At 45.4% G+C, this 21,222-nt stretch overlaps 1 protein-coding gene across 1 annotated transcript in view; it reads right to left on the bottom strand.

Moving 5' to 3' along the window:
* Window positions 1-21,222, bottom strand: part of SLC5A10 (solute carrier family 5 member 10) — a 131,851-nt gene that overhangs the window by 70,179 nt on the left and 40,450 nt on the right. The gene's annotated exons all lie outside the window — the stretch shown is intronic.

Genomic DNA, 21,222 nt, shown 5'->3' on the forward strand with positions numbered 1-21,222 from the left:
AGAAGCAGACGGGAGCACCGGGTGTGGAAAAAGGGGGCAAAGAGACCAGCTGTGTGTTTGTCCGCAGATGTGCAGATAATCGTCAGTAACCTACAGAAAGATAATGGTTTCTATTGTTTCCTAGAAATCATTCCAATTGTCTGCCAGTTGTAAGATGTGTCCTCCTTGGGCTTTTCTTGACAGCTCGGGCAAGAATACGCCACACAGTGATGATGGGTCACATCTGTGCTCTATTCTACATCTCTGTGCAAATTATCACTCAAGTGATTGCTCCGGACATTTGCCTTCCCCGGATATAAAGTAGATATAAACCCCATTTGTAAAATGTTTAAAGTAGTTGCTTTTTTTAATACCTGAAGCTTTTATTAGGATGATACTTGGAGATCCTGCCATAAGTCCTTGTTCAGGCACTTTCCTGTTATAGGGTGACAACTGTCTACTAATTTTGCTCTTGGTGGTCATGTCAACACATAGACAGTGACAACGGTGGACCATATCAGAGAGCTGGTTCAGGGCAATGATGTGCAGGCGACATTGGAGTTCATGTAGACAGGAGGCTGCAGGAGATCAGAAGCACTGAGATGCAAAAAAGGAAAATGCTGGCTCCTCCGGGGCAACTGCTTCTCACACCATTTATTGTATGGGGATCTCAGGGACTGATATTATTACTATAGGTATTCATATAGTGCTGACAATTTATATGCTGCACATTCACATCAGTCCCTGCCCCCAAGGAGCTTACAATCTAAAGTCCCTATCTCACATGCATGCATTACATGTGAAGTTTCACTCGTGAGGCTAGTCTGCAGAGGTATAGGCAGTTTCGCAACTGCGGTTCTCCTCTCGGCCCCCCGTGTATAAGACGCCCCTCCATACAACCAGTATTGGGGGCAATCTCTGTAATGGGGTTCAGAGACAGAAATAAAAACTACTCTCCCCACTCTATCCCCCAAAAAATGGCTAGCATTAGGCAAAGTAACCTGCTAGCACCTTAATGTAATCCATTACATGTGATAAAGCCGTGTCTCCCAAACCTGCAGGGCCCCTTGGGGTGTTGTGTTGGAGTTATGCGTGGTACCATAGCAAGCAGGGTGCAATGCTTTGGATTCCATTCATTTCGGCGATGTACAATAATGCGGGTAGGAGCGATTTCTTTCTTTCCTGCCTTGGGGGCCCGAAACAAATGAATGCAGAGTGCTGCAGCACACAATGAAGCACTTTTGCAGCGTATGAGTTACCGCAATACAATTTACCAGACCCCCACCAGCAGTGCCTATGTGCCAATGAATCTGAGAAATACAAAAGTTTGTGTTGCAGCAATGCAGTTCACATGCCCACGTGGATACTCGCACGGTGGGTATGGGGAACCCTGCGATATGCAGGCACTGCAGCCCTTTTTGCTGCCAAGTAAAGGCTCGCACCTTTCCTCTCTTATCAAACACTCCCTTATTAACTAATATGGAATCCGTATGTTTACTTGTGATCTCATAGAACGCCCAGTGTCCACATCATCCTTCTATTTAACCCTTTTACTGCTAGTGCCACATTCCATACGTCATGGCTGCTCCTCTCCTGGGTAGCTGATGAGATATGTCATTTGTCGTGGTTTGGAAAGGGTTAGTTACATAGTATTTGAGGTTGAATAAAGACAAAGGTCCATCAAGGTCAACCTTTGTGTGTGATTGTGCGTGTGTAGTTGGACCACACAATCTGGCTTCTGAGGCGGCAGCACCGCTCATCTTCTACCCGCTGCACTTTTGTTCATGTGCTAGTTGCACGGTTGGGAGAAACCAAACAGGCCCCACCTACAGGAAACCACTGCAAAAGGGGGGCGGATACAAGACCAGCCAGCCCACACAAGGAGAGGGAGAGCAGTGACCGGTCCTTATTGCAGGAAGCCCCTGAAAAAAAAGGCAGTGTGCAGGAGATGTTCATGCTGGATGCTGAACTGATCTGGAATAAATAGGGACACAGCACCAAGCCTGAAGTAAGAGTACACAAGGCACTTGTATTTAGACAATATTTGTTCAGCCTGCATTTTCACGACTCCAATTCTGGGCTCTGCCTAACTTTTCTGTGTTGCAGAAGGACTTGCGTCACCCAACAGAAGTGCGCGTATCTGGATACTACCAAGCATTTCCCATCTCATCAGCCAGTGCGGAAAGTTCCACCATCAGCTCTCATATATGTCGGCTCATGTTTGGAGGATGAGGCTTTCAATGAGAGACAGCCTGCCTGAAAGGAGACAACTACTGCTGTACTCTCTTTAGCTATCACACAGTGCTCTGCAAATACCGTGTCATGTACTAACTAAATGCTTTTCTGTGAAGCAAATATTAGAGTAACACAATTTATAAATAAGCTTAGCAATAATTGTGTGAGTAGATAGACTAAAGTTTTGTACAATTGCCATTTAGGTATTTATTTTACTTCGTGTTTTTTACCCCCTTTTCACTAAAATCACATCAGTGGGCAGCTCTGCATGCTGATAAATAATCATCTTGCAATTATCAGTTGAACAAACATTTTTTCTTTTACTTACAGTGACTGTTTTCTCACTTCCTGGTTGAGTGAGGCACTGGTGATGTAACCCTTGCCTCACAGATGCATCATGGGAAGACTATCACCCCCTGTAAAACCTCATCTGTAGTCTCAAGATTTGGGGGAAAGGCAATTTTCCCCCTTCTGAGATGACGTGCATGGTCACATGTCCTAGTCACATGTGCCAGAATTCCAGGAAGTAACAGGAGATAATCTGCCTTTAGTAAACATGGCCACTGTGAGAAGAATGTGGAGTAAATATAAAAAACAAGGTATGCACAAATAAAGAGCCGGCAATTATCTAGAAGTATGTGTTTGTAGATTGTCATTACTAAACATTTCTAAAGATGTCTTTGTTGTGATTTTTAAGATCATGCAATCTTTGTTTTACAGAACAGCATTTAGTACATGATGCTGTATTTTTCCATGTATAGGACTATACTTTTTCTTCAAATATTTACCTAAAAATGGAGGGGCGTCTTATACACGGGGGGCCGAGAGGAGAACCGCGGTTGCGAAACTGCCGATACCTCTGCAAACTAGCCTCACGAGTGAAACTTCCGATTGCAGAGACAAGCTAACAGGTTTCCTCCAATCATGAGCCTTACGTACCCCGACGTCAGCTGATGCTGCGGAGAGCGTGTAGCCAGTGCCCAGATGCAACAGGGAGCAGTAATGTCGGAGCATTCTGAGCCCATAAAATGTCAGAAATCACAAAAAACACTGGTACCAGTAAGCGGATGTCTTACTCTGCAAAATTAAATACTGGATGTAATCAGTTATGCAAAAGCGCATGGGAAATATTGATTTCTGAATTTTTGGTAAGAAAAGTGGGGGGTGTCCTATACATGGGGGCGTCTTATAGACGGAATAATACGGTAATCTATTCACAGAGCACTATGTGATGGCTAAATACAGAGTACAGCCGTAGTCGTCTCCTCTTAGGCTGGATTCACACCTAGGCGTATCGAATATGCGCGTTTGTCCATTGGGATACAGCCAAGTAGCCCTCGGAAACGCGCGACAAGCGCGCTTCCGAGGGCTACTTGGCTGTATCCCAATGGAAACGCCGCAAAGAAGCTCCTGTACTTCTTTGGGCGTAGGGCGTTTTGTAGCGCGCTCAAACGGCCTGTAATACGCCCAGGTGTAAACCATACCCATAGGAAATAATGGGATTTCGGTGTTTTGAGCGTTTTGCAAAGCGTTCGAACGCGCTAGAAAACGCCCAGGTGTGAACCAGGCCTTAGACAGGCTGTGTCTCATTAAAAGCATTCATGGAAGGGAAGGGGTCACTGCTCCGACTGACCTGTTTGTGTAAATGTCACCTTGAGCTATTGAGCTCTGTTAACCCTGAAAAGGAGCCTAAAACTCCCACCAAGATATAAAACTGCAATATCTGCCTTAAGAAAAGAATATTTTTCAAAAATATTTCATCCTGACTATAAAAAAAAATAACAATAAAAGAAACCATAAAAATACATGTTTCTTTAATTGTTTCTTTAGACTGGTGCCCCAAGGCCCAGAGTCAGCATTTTGTCATGTGAATATGCACCGATATGAGAAGGCCGGGTGATGGATCCATGACATCACTCTAGAAATAACTGCTGACGAGGTTAAACTAGTGCCAGGCTTTCTGTCCTGGGCTTTGTCCTGTCATCAGTATTTAATGACATTGTTTCACATAAAAATAATTATATGCTAGCAGGAATGCAGCTTCCCGTTCTCACCTCGGCTGAGTATTAATTAATCCCACAATTGTTTTGTGTTCGGCGCTGGGCGTGTGAGAAATTGAATCCGACGAGAGGGAGAGATGTCGAGTTAGGTAGGTTAGTAGAGAAACGGAATCTGCACTGTCAGTCTGCTTCAAGCTGAAGTTTAATCGGCTTCTGTTTGTCTTCCCCGGGTTCCTCCCTCTACACCTCCTACATCAACATGCTAATGACATTAAAAAAAAAAACCTTTCCGTTTTCATTACATTCCTTATTTTAGACCCAGTGACATTATCACTGGGTCTTTGTGCTCCTCTCTGCAATGCAGGCAGAAGCTCACAGTGTGCAGAGTAAGCAATGTCAGTCCAGAAGATGAGCCGGTACAACTGTGCAAGACCGGAGTTCAGCTTTAGGTTTTAAAGGAACCAAGAAGGGCCCAGCAAGTAGACATGGATGACATTCTTCACTAAGGAGCACTTGTTATAATTGGGGTTATGCAAGGATGAGAGGAGGAAGCCTGCGGGAGCGAGCAATATGGCACGTATGTTTAGTTATCCCCATCCTCCCTGGCCAAGGGAGCACTTAAAGGAGAACTATAAGGTTAAGGCTTTTCCCCATAGTTCTCCTTAGGGTAACGGGAGGACACAAACTAGCGACCTCCCATCACCCTAAGCTCGCGGTATACTGAGACGCCGAAGCTGAAGCGGATCCCGACAATTATGTCTGGATCCGCCCAGCTGCCTGAGTGACAGCTGGCTCTGCCTATCTAGAGGCACAGCCAGCTGTACCCTCCCCCGTCTGTTCCGCCAGTCAGCGCTTGAGGATCAGAGCGGGGAGGGGGAAGTCCAGTCCCTCCCCTGTCACGGCAGAGAGCCGTGACAGGATCGAGAAGTGAGCGAACGCCGGTATGTGTTCGCTCACCTCCCGATCTACTGAGCCGACCTGTGACAGTCTCATTGTCACAGGTCGGCTAGAACTATGAGGTGAGTGGAAATCACTCACCTCATAGTTCTCCTTTAACCCATGCTGTAAAGGGGGACCCCACTGCATGGGTACATTAAAAGCAGCACATTCAGATTGGTGAAGCTGCAACTCTTGAGCTACATACATATTTTGAATCGGGAATGTTTTGACACCTCTGGATCACCCCACCAGCCAGGATATTAGTATTTTTCGGAAGGACGTCAGCAATGACATTCTTTGTACAGGTTTGCTGTACTCATGGGTTCGCATACTGTGCACGGTGCGGCTGTTGCGAAATCTATGGTCTTTGTAGCCCTACCTGAATGTATGTTTGTTGGTGACCGATTATCCCCGCTGTCAGCTGTGGTATTCACTGTCATTGTCAAAATATAATTATTCCTGTCAAAGCTAAACAAATAATGACATTCATGGAAGGATTTTATGTAATGTTAAAGAATAAGGGAACGTTTTTTTTTTGCCCTGACTTAAAATAATACACCAGCTCCCCCCCTTTCCAAAGATGCCTACTTACCAATACCCGCTTCCTCCAGTGTTTGATTACATCCAGAGCGGCAAGTCTCCCTCTGCTGGTAGCGCCTGAGCATTACAGCCCCATAGACTTACATGTGGGAGGCAGAGGTGGATGAGCCCCATAGAAGTCTATGGGGCTGTAATGCACAGGTGCCACCAGCAGATGAAGACTTCTAGCACGGCTTGTAATCAATCTCTGGAGCCCAAAGGGGTCGGTATGCATCTTTTGGGAGGGTGGGGTTGGATTGGTCAGGGCACAGGGGGCAAACAAGATAAGGGCATTTTATTCTAAAGTGCCCTTATCCTTTAACGCGAGGGTAGCCAATATGAGAATATTGGACATGGTCACTTTAGTATGCCGTTAACAGGGGTGGACAAATCAATATGGAATTCAGGAGCCAGTCTGTCCAATCCAAAAGCCAGCAGGTTTTTAGGAGCCAGCACCATTGCCAACAACTAAAGCAGGGGTAGCAAACTGAAGAGCTGCAGCTGTGGTGAAACTGCACATCCCTTAATGCCTCTGGAATCATGTCTGTGGCTTTCAGAGTCTTGCAATGCCTGCTGGGATTTGCAGTTTTAGCACAGCTGGAGGGCTGGAGTTTGGCTGCCCCTACATTAAAGGATGTTGAGTGTCGTGGGGTTTGTGTAAGATGGTATGCTCACAAAGTGCAAATACAGAGCTGGTTGGGTACAAAACATTCTACATTCTCCCAGTAAAGAATCCCAGTAGATCGGAAATGACAGGAAATCCTGGTATGTTGGCTTCAAGTGCCAGGAAATAGTTTTTCCCCCTGTGGACTACAAAGCCTAAACCTCCCTTAAAGAGAGAATATAATGTGAATTTGTTGAGTGCATAGTATTGAGTTATTATCATAGAGTGTCATTTTTTTATGTGGCTTTTCACATTTTACAAGCTTCCTCTTCCTTTGTTTGTTGTTGTATAAAATATTGAAATTTGTGGTTTGGCCTCTACAGACTACAGACTGGGTATGTTACCTACTTCAGTGACTCTGATCAATGTGACTCCTCAGAGCCTGTCCCCACCCCAAGAAATCATACTCCCCTATCTCCACTTCTTTGTCTTGGGTCTCCCAGGTGTGAAGGAGCATGTGACCTCCTCCATGTAATATTGCTCAGGTCCTGATTGGTTAGGAAGCCAGACTGCCTACCAAGAAGTGAAGCCTGGTTCCTAGCCAATCAGGAAGCTGGGCAGAATGTCCTGATTGGTCAGGAAACCACGCTGCCTAGCAACAAGTGAAGCCTGGTTCCTAGCCAATCGGGAAGCTGGGCGGCGGGTCGTGACGTGCATCTCATGATCCGCCGCCTGGCTTCCTGATTGGTCAGGAAGCCAGGCAGCCTTGGCAAGTGAAGCCGGTGTTCTTTTGATAGAACACCGGCTTCCCAGGCAATCAGGAAGCCGGGCAGCGGGGTCATAATCCGCAGCGCGACTTGTTGATAATCGGGGCAGCAGTATCGGCACTCGGTATCGGCAAGTACCGGGAAAAAAATATTGGTACTCGATACCGAGAAACCGGTATCGCTGCATCCCTAGTATAGATACATTTGGATTTCAACACTATTGTCTGGCCTTCCTGTTCTTAACTTTCCTATAGTTCCCACCCAAAGCGGCTCTGAGAGCCCTTCTGTTTTATGAGCGTTGCCAACCTAGTGATCAACTTGCTGCCTATGACCAATTCTGGACTACTTGGCAGAAATAAGACCTTAGAGCAGTGGTTCTCAACCTGCGTAACCTCAGGACCCACATTTGTCCTCGGTAATTACGTTGCGACCCATTGCACTGCAATGGAACACATGGCATTCCAGCTTCCTCTCGGCCATAGCTCCAGCCCACTGCACCTCAAGCTGACACTCTGTGCCAGGCTTCATATTATTAATGTCTGCTCAGCCCGAGAACGGACATTGCTGCGCTAGTGGGAGGCTGAGGAGCCTCTCACCTAGAAAAGAGGAAGGCTCGCGGCGACCCACTGAACACGGGGTCGCGACCCACTTTTGGGTCACGACCCACCAGTTGAGAACCAAGGCCTTAGAGATCCAGCACCATCAACCCTTGGCTTGAAGCCTAAGGATGATGTCACACATTGATCCTTTCCCTGGTGACAAATCACCAGTATAAGGCTTACTAAGAGACCACTTCCCTTCTTCTATGGCCGTGCTCCCTGACTGGTTAGACCAGCAAGATGTCGCTCTATCACTGATCCCTCACCGAGTGAGATTCTGCATCCTTCTGGGTCAGGGAGGGAATCTTGTCCAATAGGAGACATGGCTGCTGCACCTCAATGGTTATGTTTCCAGATTCACCGGTGTATCGTCAGCCTAACGCTTTGTGAATTTTCCTGACTCCAGGTTGTGGCTGTACTTCTTCTTTTTTATAATCTCTGTTCTTTGTGTGCCTACAGGTGATCGCTCTTGTAATGGACCACTTCACAGACCTGGACATATTCAAGGACTTGTTAGACGCCGGCTTCAAGAGGAAGGTCTCCATCTACATCATTCTGAATGAGTCAGATGTGAAGTATTTCCTACAGATGTGTGAGAAGGCTCAGATGCACAAAGGTCACCTTAAGGTGAGTTACGGGTCTATTCTGGAAACCTAAGCTGGCCGTGCACCAGTAGAATTGATTTAGAAAACATTCTTCAGAACTGTCCTTCAATTTTCTAAAAGTTAATGAGGTCAAATTGACGCTCAATATCGAATAGTAGTGACAAAAAAAGATTGGAGGAGGATGGAAAACTTTTTTTTATGGGGAATGTGATTTTCTTTTGGAAAACTCCCATTTGTGTCCAAAATCGAATGTTAAAATTAATTTGTTGTGAATGGCACCCCATTGCATTGTACAGCAGGACACAAAACACCGCACCACACCACATAACAGGGGTGTGGAATTCCTATCGCCCGACGCCCGGGACATGCAGTTTCGGGTGCCGGGCGAGTAGTTTTAAAGTACATTCAGCCCGTCTCCGGACAAGCAGAGCTGAATGTACATTGTGGAGCCGCCGCTGCTCGTTTAATACAAGTGGTCTGATCAGACCACTTGTATTAATTTGAGCAGCGGCGATCGTTTCTGCCCGCACCCCCCCGCCGTAGTTTTCGGGGTTGCCCGCTCTCCCGGGGGACCCCGAAAACTAAGGCACAACAGCTCAGCCATAGAGCCCGTAGAGCAGACGAAAAACGTCTGCTCTACGGGCTCTCTGTGTGTTCATCGGGATGTCATTACCCGCTGCCCGGCTTCCTGATTACCCGGGAAGCCTGCTCCATGTCAGCGGAAGCACCGGTATTAGTATTCAGTGCCGGCGAGATCCGAAAGCAAAAAATCAGTACTCGTACTCAATACCGAAAAACCGGTATTGGTGCATCCTTAGTTTTGATTAAAACAATTTTCTGTATTGGGAAAAGTAGATTGTCGTGAAGGACAAGTAGATTTGGCCCCCACTTTAGCCCTTGGAAAAGTAGTTTTTTTAAAAATTTCCACACCCCTGCATAACAGTGTATATGTTTTTAAAAAAAAAAGCTGAACTCTGGGGAAAATGACCCACCCTTGCAGTGGGGCTACTCCCGCACAGCAAGGGTTAAGTGATCGTTTTTGCCTGGGGTCAAAAATACCAGATATACTCGCCTGATCCTCAGAGCCGGCCTGCTGTGACGCCGCTCCTTCCAGTCTCTCTCCAGCAATGGAATGTGCCTCTGCAGCCTCACTTCTGTAAACTGTATATAGAACATGATGATTTAAGGAACCTTAGACCACTGCAGTGGAGGGGGAGAGAGGCTCCAGGGACCGATCTAAGAGCAAGCCGGCTCAGAAGATCGAGTAAGTATAACTTTATTTTCCTCCCTAGACCAAAACCAACACTTAAAGGAGAACTATGGGGTTAAGGCTTTTCCTCATAGTTCTCCTTAGGGTGACCGGAGGACACAAACTAGCGTCCTCCCGTCACCCTAAGCTCAGTATACCGCTCGCGGTATACTGAGACGCTGAAGCGGATCCCGACTATTATGCCGGGATCCGCCCAGCTGCGTGAGTGACAGCTGGCTCTGCCTATCTACAGGCACAGCCAGCTGTACCCTCCCCCGTCCGTTCCGCCAGTCAGCGATGGAGGATCGGAGCGGGGGGAATCCAGCCCCTCCCCTGTTACGGCAGAGAGCCGTGACAGGATGGAGAGGTGAGCGAACGCCGGTATGTGTTCGCTCACTTCCCGATCTACTGAGCCGACCTGTGACAGTCTCATTGTCACAGGTCGGCTATAACTATGAGGTGAGTGAAAAGCACTCACCTCATAGTTCTCCTTTTAACCCTTGCAGTGTGGGGCTAGCCTCACTGCAAGGGTTAATAATATTCTTCCCTGGAGTTCTTCTTTTAAGAGCTGTCTGGAGGTTAAGGGCCAGAGGTTAAAGGTTATTAAACTTTGGCAGCTGTGTGGTGCGTTGGCCGCTGATTCATAATAAACAGGCTACCATAATGCAATGCACATTAAAGGTGCCCATACACTTTGCAATCATCGAACGAAAATGTTCGTCTGATGATTGAACCGTCGTAAGATTTTCGTACGGCGGCCCCATCCTGCCCCGACCATTGCACAGTTCAATTAGCTGTCTTTAGCAGAGATCACTTGGACGAATTTAATTAATCGACCGCACGGATTTTCGTTTGCGTATGAGCAGTGTTAATCGTACAAATTTTGACGTACGGAAACGCCACCAACCTTGCGGAAATCGATCGATCGAAGTTTTCTAGCCTGCTGGAAAGACGAACGTCATACGATTGTACAGTATTTGCGGTTGTAGACTCAACATCAACCTTACGAATATCAGACGAAAATGCGATCGCAAACGAAAATCGGCCGCTATTCGTAAGGTGTATGGGCACCTTAACACGTGTGCATCAGTGCACTGCGATGGAATGCTTTACTGTCAATGTTCCTCTGTTATTTAAACATGAGATATATAGACACCTTTTTATATATACTCAGGGGTATATATTAGTCCCTGGGTCTTGCATTGTCTTCCCTGATTCATTACAATTTGACTTTGGAAATAGAAATGAAAAGTAAGCAAAAGGTTACAGGAAGCTGGCACAGCCAGAGCTATGAGCCCACTTGGCTTACCGTGCTGAACTTCCTTCTCCCATTTTCCCTGAGCTGATATAAAACTGTTGGAATTGATATTTTCCATTTAAAAAGGAATCGCTTTAGCTTCCTGTATTTCTATATTCGGCGTTTTACTAAGGGGTGCCGTCACCCAAAATGTATAAAAATCTCTGAATATATTGCCCCCCTGGCACAATAAATTGGGAATTATTAAACTGCGTTGTCTAGAACAGGGGTAGGCAACCTTGGCACTTCAGCTATAAGTCGCATGACGCATTGCAAGCCTGTGACAACCACAGGCATGACTCCCAGAGGCAGAGCATGGTGGGATTTGTAGTTTTGCCACAGCTGGAGTGCCAAGGTTGCCGACCCCTGGTCTAGAAGTTCAGCGATAAGCTGGTACAGATGGATTTTTCCAAATTGGTTTAAATTCTATGTTGGTTTACTCACAGCACCCCTATACCCCTTCTCTTAAAGCGACACTGTTGCTAAAATGTTTCTCTGCAAAGATGATAATAAATACTTCACCTGACCCCATACCGCTGATCTGCAATGTATTCAACAAACGGCTGGCTAGCTATTCTTTGAAGAAGAAACTTGGGGGTACCCCTGCGCTGCAAAGAACAAGTGCTCATTTTGTCTAGGGGGTGCAGCTAAAGTGTTTTTTTCTCCCCTGATCCTTGGTCCTTCGGCCGTCAGCAGTCACCTCTCTCCCCCTTTGCTCTGGCTGTTGAATGTCATTGTTAGACTGTCGGAGCCGGGTAGAAGATGCTGCAAGGACCGGTCTAGCAGAGGGAGCAGACTGGAGTGAGGATCTGGTGAATAAATCCGCTTTATTTGAGCCCCCTAGACAAAATGAGCACTTAACCCTTCCACTGCGGGGGGGAAACCCCACTTCAAGGATAAGTTTCCCGTATTTTCCTGTAGTTTGTCTTTCAAAACAGACACTTCAGGAGTGTTGATTTTCTGCTGCTAACACCCCCCTTCTCTGTTGTGGTGCCTCCCAGCAGCTCCTACATTACTACAGGACAGTGCTGATGTTGGAGGTGGTGGATCAAACCACTGAGATTGAAGGGGGGGGGACAGGAATCAGAGCCTTTCTGGAAGTGCCAGTTTTTGTCATCGGGTGCAGATCGCCAGTGAAAGAGGCAGGAAGCATATTCGTCCTTTCAACTTTTATTTTAGAGACAGTGTCACTTTAACTGAGCGTCAGACCGTGGCTGCTGTACACAAACCGGCATTCTGGGAATCATTTTTGATCAATAAGTTGAATCTTTTTCATTCGAAGCACTAAATTTACTTTCTTCTTCCCGGCTGCGTATTACCCTTTACACAGGAGAATACAGATCTGGCACTTTGTTTTATGGATATACAATTTTATTGTGCTGTATGATGCATAAAAAGCACCATTATATTTTATATCCAGTACCAAGGAAATGTCTCATGTGTAACAGAGATTTGTTTGGCATGACCGACATTGTAAAATTCTAAACTGTGTTTACAGGTATGGACCTTAAAGTGTACTTGACCTTATACACATAGGAGATGGTTGTGTTGTGCCTTAAACCAACAACTCCGCTTATGCGTGCACTTGGGATCCCATTGGTGGTGCAGTTTTGCATGCCGTGTTAGGATGATCTGACAGTTTAAGATGATTGAATGCTTTTAATAAGGTTAAGAAAACAAACTTGACTGACTGTTTGTTTTGAAATATTAAAGTCCATCTAAAGCCAAGAACATGCTACCCTCACTGTGCTGTATCTATAGAGGAGCAGCGTTGTCACTAGTGATGAGCCTGGGCTTGGTGTGAACCCAGTTCACCCAAGCCCAATCAAAACTGTGACTGCCACCCTTTCCTCCCGGCCCAATAGGTTGTGGAGAGGAGCGTTCCCCGCCCCATAGCTATACGTCACAAAGGGGCAGGGAATGCCCCCACTGCAACTGCCACCACTGATTGGGCCAGAAAGGGGGGGTGACAGTCACAGATTTGAGCAGGCTTGGAAGATATGGGTGGGCACCAAACCCAGGCCAATCTCTTGTTGTCACACTAGGACAGGATGTCTTTAAAGCAACCCTGTTGCTATAGTAAAGTCTCTAAGAAAAGCTCACCCTCTAAAAGGAATGTGTATACCTGACTTTTCCGTTGGCCGCATGGTCAAGCTCCGTTCCAATACCGTGCAGTTGCCTTCCAAAATCAGTAGAAAAATAGACACTTAGAGTGTTAATCTCCTGTGTCCCCGGCAGCTCTCAATCATCCTCATAATGACCCCCAGACATTACAGGTCAGAAGGAGAAATCAATGAGAGCTGGAGGGGGCACCCAGGAGATCGACACTCCAGGAAGTGTCGGTTTCCCAACTGACTTTGCGAGACCATTGCATGGTCAAGCTCCGTTCCAATGCTGAGCAGTTGTCTCCAATAGTCTGTTGGGAAACCAACACTTCCTGGAGTGTCGATCTCCTGGGTCCCCCTGCAGCTCTCAATCGTTCTTCCTATTGACCTCCAGACATTACAGGTGACGTGCGGGGTCAGCAGGAGAAACCAATGAGCTGGGGACACACACACCAAGAGAGCACTCCAGAAGTGTCAGCGTCCCTTGGTCTTTGAGGACAATTTCTCACGAGTGCAGTGGCGTTCAGCAGGAAAGGTAAACGTGTACTGTTCTTTACTGGGAGAGCTTTTCCTAGAGCCTTTAAGGCCCCATTCACACCTAGGCGTATTGTGCGTCTGTCGCACGTTTTTTTTTAACCGCGATTCAGAAGGCTACTTGGCTGTATCCCAATGGAAAACGCCCTACAAAACGGCCCAAAGTAGTACCTGGACCTTTTCAGGCGTGGGCCGTTTTGTAGGGCGTTAGGGACTGGCGGAAATCTGGCAAGGTGGGAACGAGGCCATTGACTACAATGCAATTTATATTTTTGACCGTTTTGTAGAGCGTTCGTCGAGCGTAGAACGCGCTACAAAACGGTCAGGTGTGAACGAGGGCTTAAGCTAACCTGTCGCTATAGTAAAGAACAAAATCATCAGCACATGCAGCCATTCAGCACCATCATCTCGGGCAATCTGTCTCAGCCTGCCACCAGCCCACACAGTCCTTGATAACCAGCCTGCAAATGAAGGCAAGGCGGTCTCCGAATGTTATGGGGTACTCTCCTCAAGGAAAAAGTCATCACGGTTATGACATTTCTGTAGAATCCTAAATCCTAAATAAATTATTATTGGAGAACCTTCTAATATCAGCATTATGAACTTGTTGCATGCGGATTACACATTAGAGAGGAAATTGTGTTGAACAGGCGTGAACATGCTAGGCCTCCAGTTTAATCCCTTTCTGGAACAGAGCGGGCCCACCTACCCAACACCCTGATGTCAGCTTCCTGGTTTGGAGGTGTCAGCAGTCTCCTGAACACCCACGGGTGCCTCCCTGCCTGTCAGGCGTTCTTGTGAGGACATGTAAATAGCGTATACGGAACCTGGTTCTCTTTTTCTACATACTGAGGAGGATGCTATAGGGAAAAAAACAAGCGCTGGAGGGGATCAACTCCCGTACAGTGCGGAGATTTGCCCCTGCCTCACATCTACAGCATTAGAATGTGCTTGAAGAGATTTATAGTATTGGATTCCACTGAGCGCATGCCAGATATAATTGATTGTAAATGTGACATTTACAACTCTTTTTTTTTTAATTAAAATCACTAGTGTGGACAGTTTTTTTAAACTTCTCCAAGGGCTTGTCCCCATTCAGTGCTTTACGTTTCATTGATTTGTGTTCATCATCGCAGACTCAGTGCAAAAACACAGCTAATAGTATTGCTGCCGATGTGTCTGGTTCACACTAAAGCATTGCATTGGTATGCAGCAGGGAAACATGGAAACATACAGCTTTCAGCCACTTGGTTACCTTCGTCCTTTTATAGGGAATCATCAGAGCCCTTGTAAATGTTTTGTTTGTTCATTTTTTTTGCTGTGTATGTCCTAATGGAGGGATTTCCCCTTTTAGGGCCCATTCACAGCACATCCAGATTACCTCCAGAGCAGACCAGACTGTTTCCAGACCCAAAATGCAACCTAATGTATGCCTATGCTATTTTTGACCTCTGTTCCCACCAGCCATTCCAAAGGAGAAAAATACTCCAATATTTTGTCTGGTCTGAAATGCACTGGAACGCACCAAAAATGCATGGAACGCACCTTTAAGACCATTTCAAGCTAAAAATAAAAAAATTCCAATCGTGGTAAAACGTGGCAAAAACGCAATGCACTATGTTCATGATCTGGTCCGGAAAATGGTGTGAACCCAGCCTTGTCTTGTCCTGTTCTGCGGTGGAGACAGAACAGGAAATAAGAGGAAATCTCTCAAAAATCAGGGTAAATCGACATCCCCTCTTAGACAGTTTTGCTGTAGAAGTACTTAAAGCCAGTGCTTCAGAATGTCTTACTCAAGTCAATTGCTTTGTTTGTCCTGCAGACCTTGTCCCTAGGCAAACTATGCGGGACATTCCAGACTAGATAATAGTCATTTATGTTGATGGAATTTTCTTGCGTTCGCATATGAGTTTATTATGTTGGTTGAGGGTTTATTTTAAGAACTAAAAGTGGTGCAAAGTGGTTCATTCAGTTATAAAAATGTGAAAAGTTATTGGCGTGTACCTGCTTTTTTCATTCATGGACTGACTCCAGTAGCTGCTGAATACCCGGACAGTGCCTCCATCTGATTGGACTCAGACACTGTTCGGGTGAAAATGTTTGGACTGGCTCCTTCAAAAAAAGTTGATTTATAAAAAATAGACTATGGTCGAGCGGAGGGGTGTAGACAGGGGCCACACATTGCTGAAATTTTAGCCGGTTCATCAGGAACTGGCCAAAATTTTCTTTGTGTGTGGGCTCTGCCCTGGCCTGTCCCCAAAGACCAAGTTATTCCTCCATTGGGTGCTGCCATCTTGCCTTTCACACAGCATAGGGAAAGCTAAGCCAGGCTGTCAATCTCAAGCTCTCCGTTAAAGATGCCTCCACCCTATGTTTGAGAGTCGCACGTCATTGGACACTGCCATAGAGAAAGTAAAGCCAGGCTGTCAATCACAAGCTGTTTGTCGAAGATGCCTCCACCCATCCATGACCGTCGCATGCCATAGGGTGCTGCCATCTTGCCTTTCACACAGCATAAGGAAAGTCAAGCCAGACTGTCAATGATAACCTATCAATCAAAGATGGTTACGTATTCACTTAATGGGCGGTTATAGATGAAGACTGGGGCTAAGCTGTTGACATTCGAGATAAAAAGTCAAAATTTGCCGATCGGTAACGGCACTTTAAGTTGCACATTTTAGAGAAGGTAGGAGAGCACTGCAATGGGTCACACAATTAAGGTACTCCTGTTTCTACATACTTAGGGATTGGGAAGGTTCTATTTACTGAATGCCATGAGTAGGGGGTTGAAGGGGTCACGGCTCTATATATCTGGAAGTTCCCAGTATTATACACTGGATGACATAAGAGAGGCTGCATACAATGTGTTTACTGACATCTGCGTACCGCCCTTCCATCAGATTAAACCAAGGTTGTTGCATTCCATTACACTGGGAGAGGCAGGTAAAGCGTCAGCTTGTGTGCACAGGTATGGACTACGTATTTTGTTTTTAGCAAATCGTGGTCTGTCCCTCTATGTCTGCTGCTTCCCTTCTCTGAGTGCTTTAAATTTTTTTTAGCTGATTGGGGTGACCAGAGGGGAGCGCACAATAGCAAAACCAGCACATTTTCCATCGTGGTTAAAGCTGACCTTCACATTTAAGACATGGCATCATCCTAACCCTTCCCTCCCTATTACACAAATAGAATTCTACAGTTTTCAGCAGGTACTTGCTCCCACTTCCTCATTGCTCACCTGGGTAAGGAAGACGTATAGCCCTCGGCCCTTGTTCTCTTGAGTGCCACCCTGCATATAGCCCAACAACACCAAAGGTAGCACTAAAGGCTACCCGTACACATGCACATGTCTTCCTTTCGGCCCCACGGGCTGAAGAAGAACAAAAAAAAATCACAACAGCATGGATGAAGGAATCTGCACTGCTGGCCATAGTGGTTACAGTAGACCCTTGTGCACATTTAAGACATGGCATCATCCTAACCCTTCCTATTAACATATAGAATTCTAAAATTTTCAGCAGCTACTTCCTCACCAAGGCGAGGAAGACGTGTAGCCCTCGGCCCTTGTTCTCTTGAAAGCCATCCTGCATATGAATCTGAACTGCTGGACATTGTATGCCTGCCCGGCTCCTTCGATTTGGAAATGGACTTTTGTCCAGCCAGGTGGTGCCAAAAGCGCTACCCTCTGACTTCTGACTAATTCAGCAGTAATTATGTGAAATTCAAGCCCTGTCTTGTTTCTTGTAAAATCATTATTGTTAAAGTTTTATTTACAGCTTATTTGTTTAGGCGATGGGGTAGGGAGGGAGGGAGAGAGGGCTGGTACTGCATGGAAGGTCCACTTTAATGCCAAGTCCCATGTTTACAAAAATCAATCATTTTCTCCTTTTTTCTGTATTTGGCAAGTCTTCGCCTGAGTCGAGAAAATTTTGTCTGGAGGGCAGGGTGCGGACAATGCAATGTATAGAATGCAGATCAGAGAGGAAGAAAAACACTGCGTAATCGGGAAGGGGAAGGGGGGTTGCATTCTCACACACGCTACCACAAAGCATGTTTATTGTCTGAAATGTTAATGTTTGACTGTCTCTTTGTCCTGATATCATGCTACAGGCAAAGACAGTCAAGTTTAGATGCTGCCTTCGTGAGAAATCCAGTGGCTCATACAAGCCCTCGGGGAAGCCTGCAGCAATCGGGGCCAGGTCAAAATATCCCAATTGTGCCAAAAATGAACATGTAACTGTCTATGATGATTGACCTATTGTTATCCCCTGCATGGCCAGAGGTTGCTGAAACCTAACGTCCGTATACGTCAGTTAACTCTATTTTGCCACCCTGAATAATTTCTGCATTGTTTATTTAAGGACATATACGGCTTTTTTTTATTGGGAATGCTGTTTTTATAAATGCTTATTTTTAAAAAAATTATAAGCTGACAAGTTTACAAACAATTTTTGTTGCCTATCATTGTTTTTAATAAACTGTATTGCACTGTGACAGCTGAAGCCTTTTGGTTTAAGCTGTCACTGGGCCTCTAAAGCTGGCCATACACTTTACAACCATCGCACGACTTTCGCCTTGCGATGGTTGTAAGGTAATTAAAAGCTTGTACGATCTGCCCATCTTGGACAGGCAGATCGTACTTGCGATCATCGCAAGCCCGCCCCGCTGAGGAGAGGACTTCCGATGACTGCAATGCTGAGCGGGCAGTGTCTGCTTGCGCACACCGGCCCGTTCGACATTTGTCTCCCGAGAACGCCACTAAACCGTGGACAATCGTACGATTTGTGGCGGGTTTTCAAGCCTGCTCGGGAGACAAAAGAAGTGCGACCGTACAGTAGAAACGGTCGCACGCCTTCCATACACCTGCCGATTATCGTATGATCCAGTGATGGCTGGAGTCGGTAGGTTGGTTCTATAACAAACTCATGTGATAACCATGATTGGCTGTCATGATTTTTAGCGCAGACCAGTGGCAGTAATAGCAGGATCTTGGAACTAGAAGTAGTCACTGCTTACTACCCCCCCTTTTTGATACAGGCTGTCAATTAACAGAAGCATTGCCAGGATATAAAGGGAAATGTGACTAGTCATTAAAGTGGAACTGAAGTGGGCGAAAAAAAGTTACTAGTGGGTAGAGTTTCTTGGTAGAAGAGACTTTGCATGTCTCTTCTGCCAAAAGAATTAACTTTCGCTTTCTTATAGCATTTAGTTTTTATTGTACATTGCCTTTTTGTGCATGTGTGTACAGGTCTTTATAGCATGGTGGAAATTAGAAAAATTTCACAGGGGAATTTGATAAACATTTCCCAGCCGGTAAGGGGTAATACAGGCTTTGCAATTATATACTGGCAGTTTTTCCTACATAATGGCAGTCATTATGTGGTGTCAGCCTTAATGATGTCCTCATTGACAGGTCACATTCTTCACACATTGATCCATCCTGCAAATCTCTGTTGTAGGGGAAATGTCAGGATAAATGGCACATCCATTCACAATCAAATGCAGCCATTTTTGTGGATTGAGCCAACATTTTTTTTTTCTCTTTCAAATAACAAATAACCAGTAATGGTCACATCTCTGTGGCATAATGGCACACCCAATGGCTGCTGTTTGGCTAAACCATACCATGCCAAATCTCAGTAGCTTGCTGGTATTAAAAAATATACCGTGTTTCCCAAAAAATAAGACACTGTCTTGTATATTTTTTGGCTAAAAAAAACGCACTAGGTCTTATTTTCAGGGTAGGTCTTATTTATTTATTTTTTTAATGTACAACAATCCACACTTATTCATGTACAAAAATATAGTGATCAGGGGTGCCGTACCTTTCCAAGAGCAATTTGCTAACCAATCGCTGGCCAGAATGAGCGAAGCGCACTTTGACTATCGATTCCTCACAGGCGGAGTGCATTTGGTATCACTCCGCCTGTGACAGGAGCCGGCACTATAGAGGAGGCATCGGCTTATGCGGTTCTGCTCCCTCCGGTGCCACCTCGCTTCCTCTAGCACTGGCTTTGTTGGCACCGCTGATTTCTCTCCCACAGCTCTTTCAGTTCCCCCTTATGCCGCCACCGGCCCTGGGAATGGTCACAACTAGGTCTTATTTTTGGGGTAGGTCTTATATTTTAGCAATTCCCAGAAATAGTACTAGGTCTTATTTTCGGGGTAGGTCTTATTTTTGGGGAAACAGGGTATACTTACCATGTGTACAAAGAGCAGGTAACTAATATGTGGACCTGACCAGTATTTCAGAGAATGTAACGTGTAAAAGCATCAGCACAAGGCACAGATTGCTTAATGTCACAGTGATGTCACTAGTTCCTGGTGAACTCACAGATGGCGGCCTAGTCTCCGATATGGCTGTCCTTACATTGTATGTATGACGGCCCTTTTCATTTGCACAGAAATGGTCTCTACACAGAAGGCCGTGGACCGTCCAGGCCTTCTGAACTGACATTTATAGATCGGTCAATGACTTTTTGTCCCTTGTGATTATTTCCTTGGAAGGGCCCAGAGCAGGGAAAGCAAAGTGGGACTCTTCAGGGCAATAATTCTGCTAAAAGAAGAGATTTATGGTGGCTGTAAATCCACGCCTTTGTTTATTCCTTAATAACAGTGCCTGGCAACCCGCACAAAGACCATAAGAACAATATGATTGTCGTCGTCTTCTTCACATGAGAGAAAAGTGAGAGTACAAAGGACAAGGTCTGCTCCTACTTTGTATTGTACGTCAAGTCCACGACCGTAAAAGTAATTCTTATACTTCTAAGCCATTTATTCCAATTATTTGCCAAACAATCGAATGAACATTGGTCTCTAGATTAAATAATAATAATCTGTATCATTGGTAGCTAAAATGGTCGCATAACCCCCTGATAACTTTAGACAGAGTACATTTTTTTTCCCCTCTCTATCTTCAAAGCAGAACAACAAAGTGATCCACAGCAATGGCACCCAATTACATATGCAGTCTGGTGTATATTACTCTGATACAGACATCTGCTTCCAATATATTCTTCCCTATAATCCTTTGATATTGCAATATTTAACCCTGTGCCAAGAAGTCCTATGACTATTCTGTCCTGGTTTTGGATGGATATTGGGAAGGTTTAGAACCACAGTTGGGTTTTAATTGCTCTCCGTTTCCATACTAGGGCGATTCACCCTCTCTAATTACATACAGGTGAAACTCGAATAATTAGAATATCGTGCAAAAGTTCATTTATTTCACTAATGCAACTTAAAAGGTGAAACTAATATATGAGATAGACTCATTACATGCAAAGCAAGATAGTTCAAGCCATGATTTGTCATAATTGTGATGATTATGGCTTACAGCTCATGAAATCCCCAAATCCACAATCTCAGAAAATTAGAATATTACATGCAATCAATAAAACAAGGATTGTACATAGAACAATATCGGACCTCTGAAAAGTATAAGCAAGCATATGTACTCAGTACTTGGTTTGGGCCCCTTTTGCAGCAATTACTGCCTCAATGTGGCGTGGCATGGAAGCTATCAGCTTGTGGCACTGCTGAGGTGTTATGGAAGACCAGGATGCTTCAATAGCGGCCTTCAGCTCTTCTGCATTGTTTGGTCTAATGTCTCATGTCTCTCATCTTTCTCTTGGCATTGCCCCATAGATTCTCTATGGGGTTCAGGTCAGGCGAGTTTGCTGGCCAATCAAGCACAGTAATCCCACGGTCATTGAACCAGGTTTTGGTGCTTT

This window comes from Nanorana parkeri, unplaced genomic scaffold (genome assembly GCF_000935625.1).
Source record: "Nanorana parkeri isolate BGI_ZX_2015 unplaced genomic scaffold, ASM93562v1 scaffold772, whole genome shotgun sequence".
Taxonomy (NCBI): Eukaryota; Metazoa; Chordata; class Amphibia; order Anura; family Dicroglossidae; genus Nanorana; species Nanorana parkeri.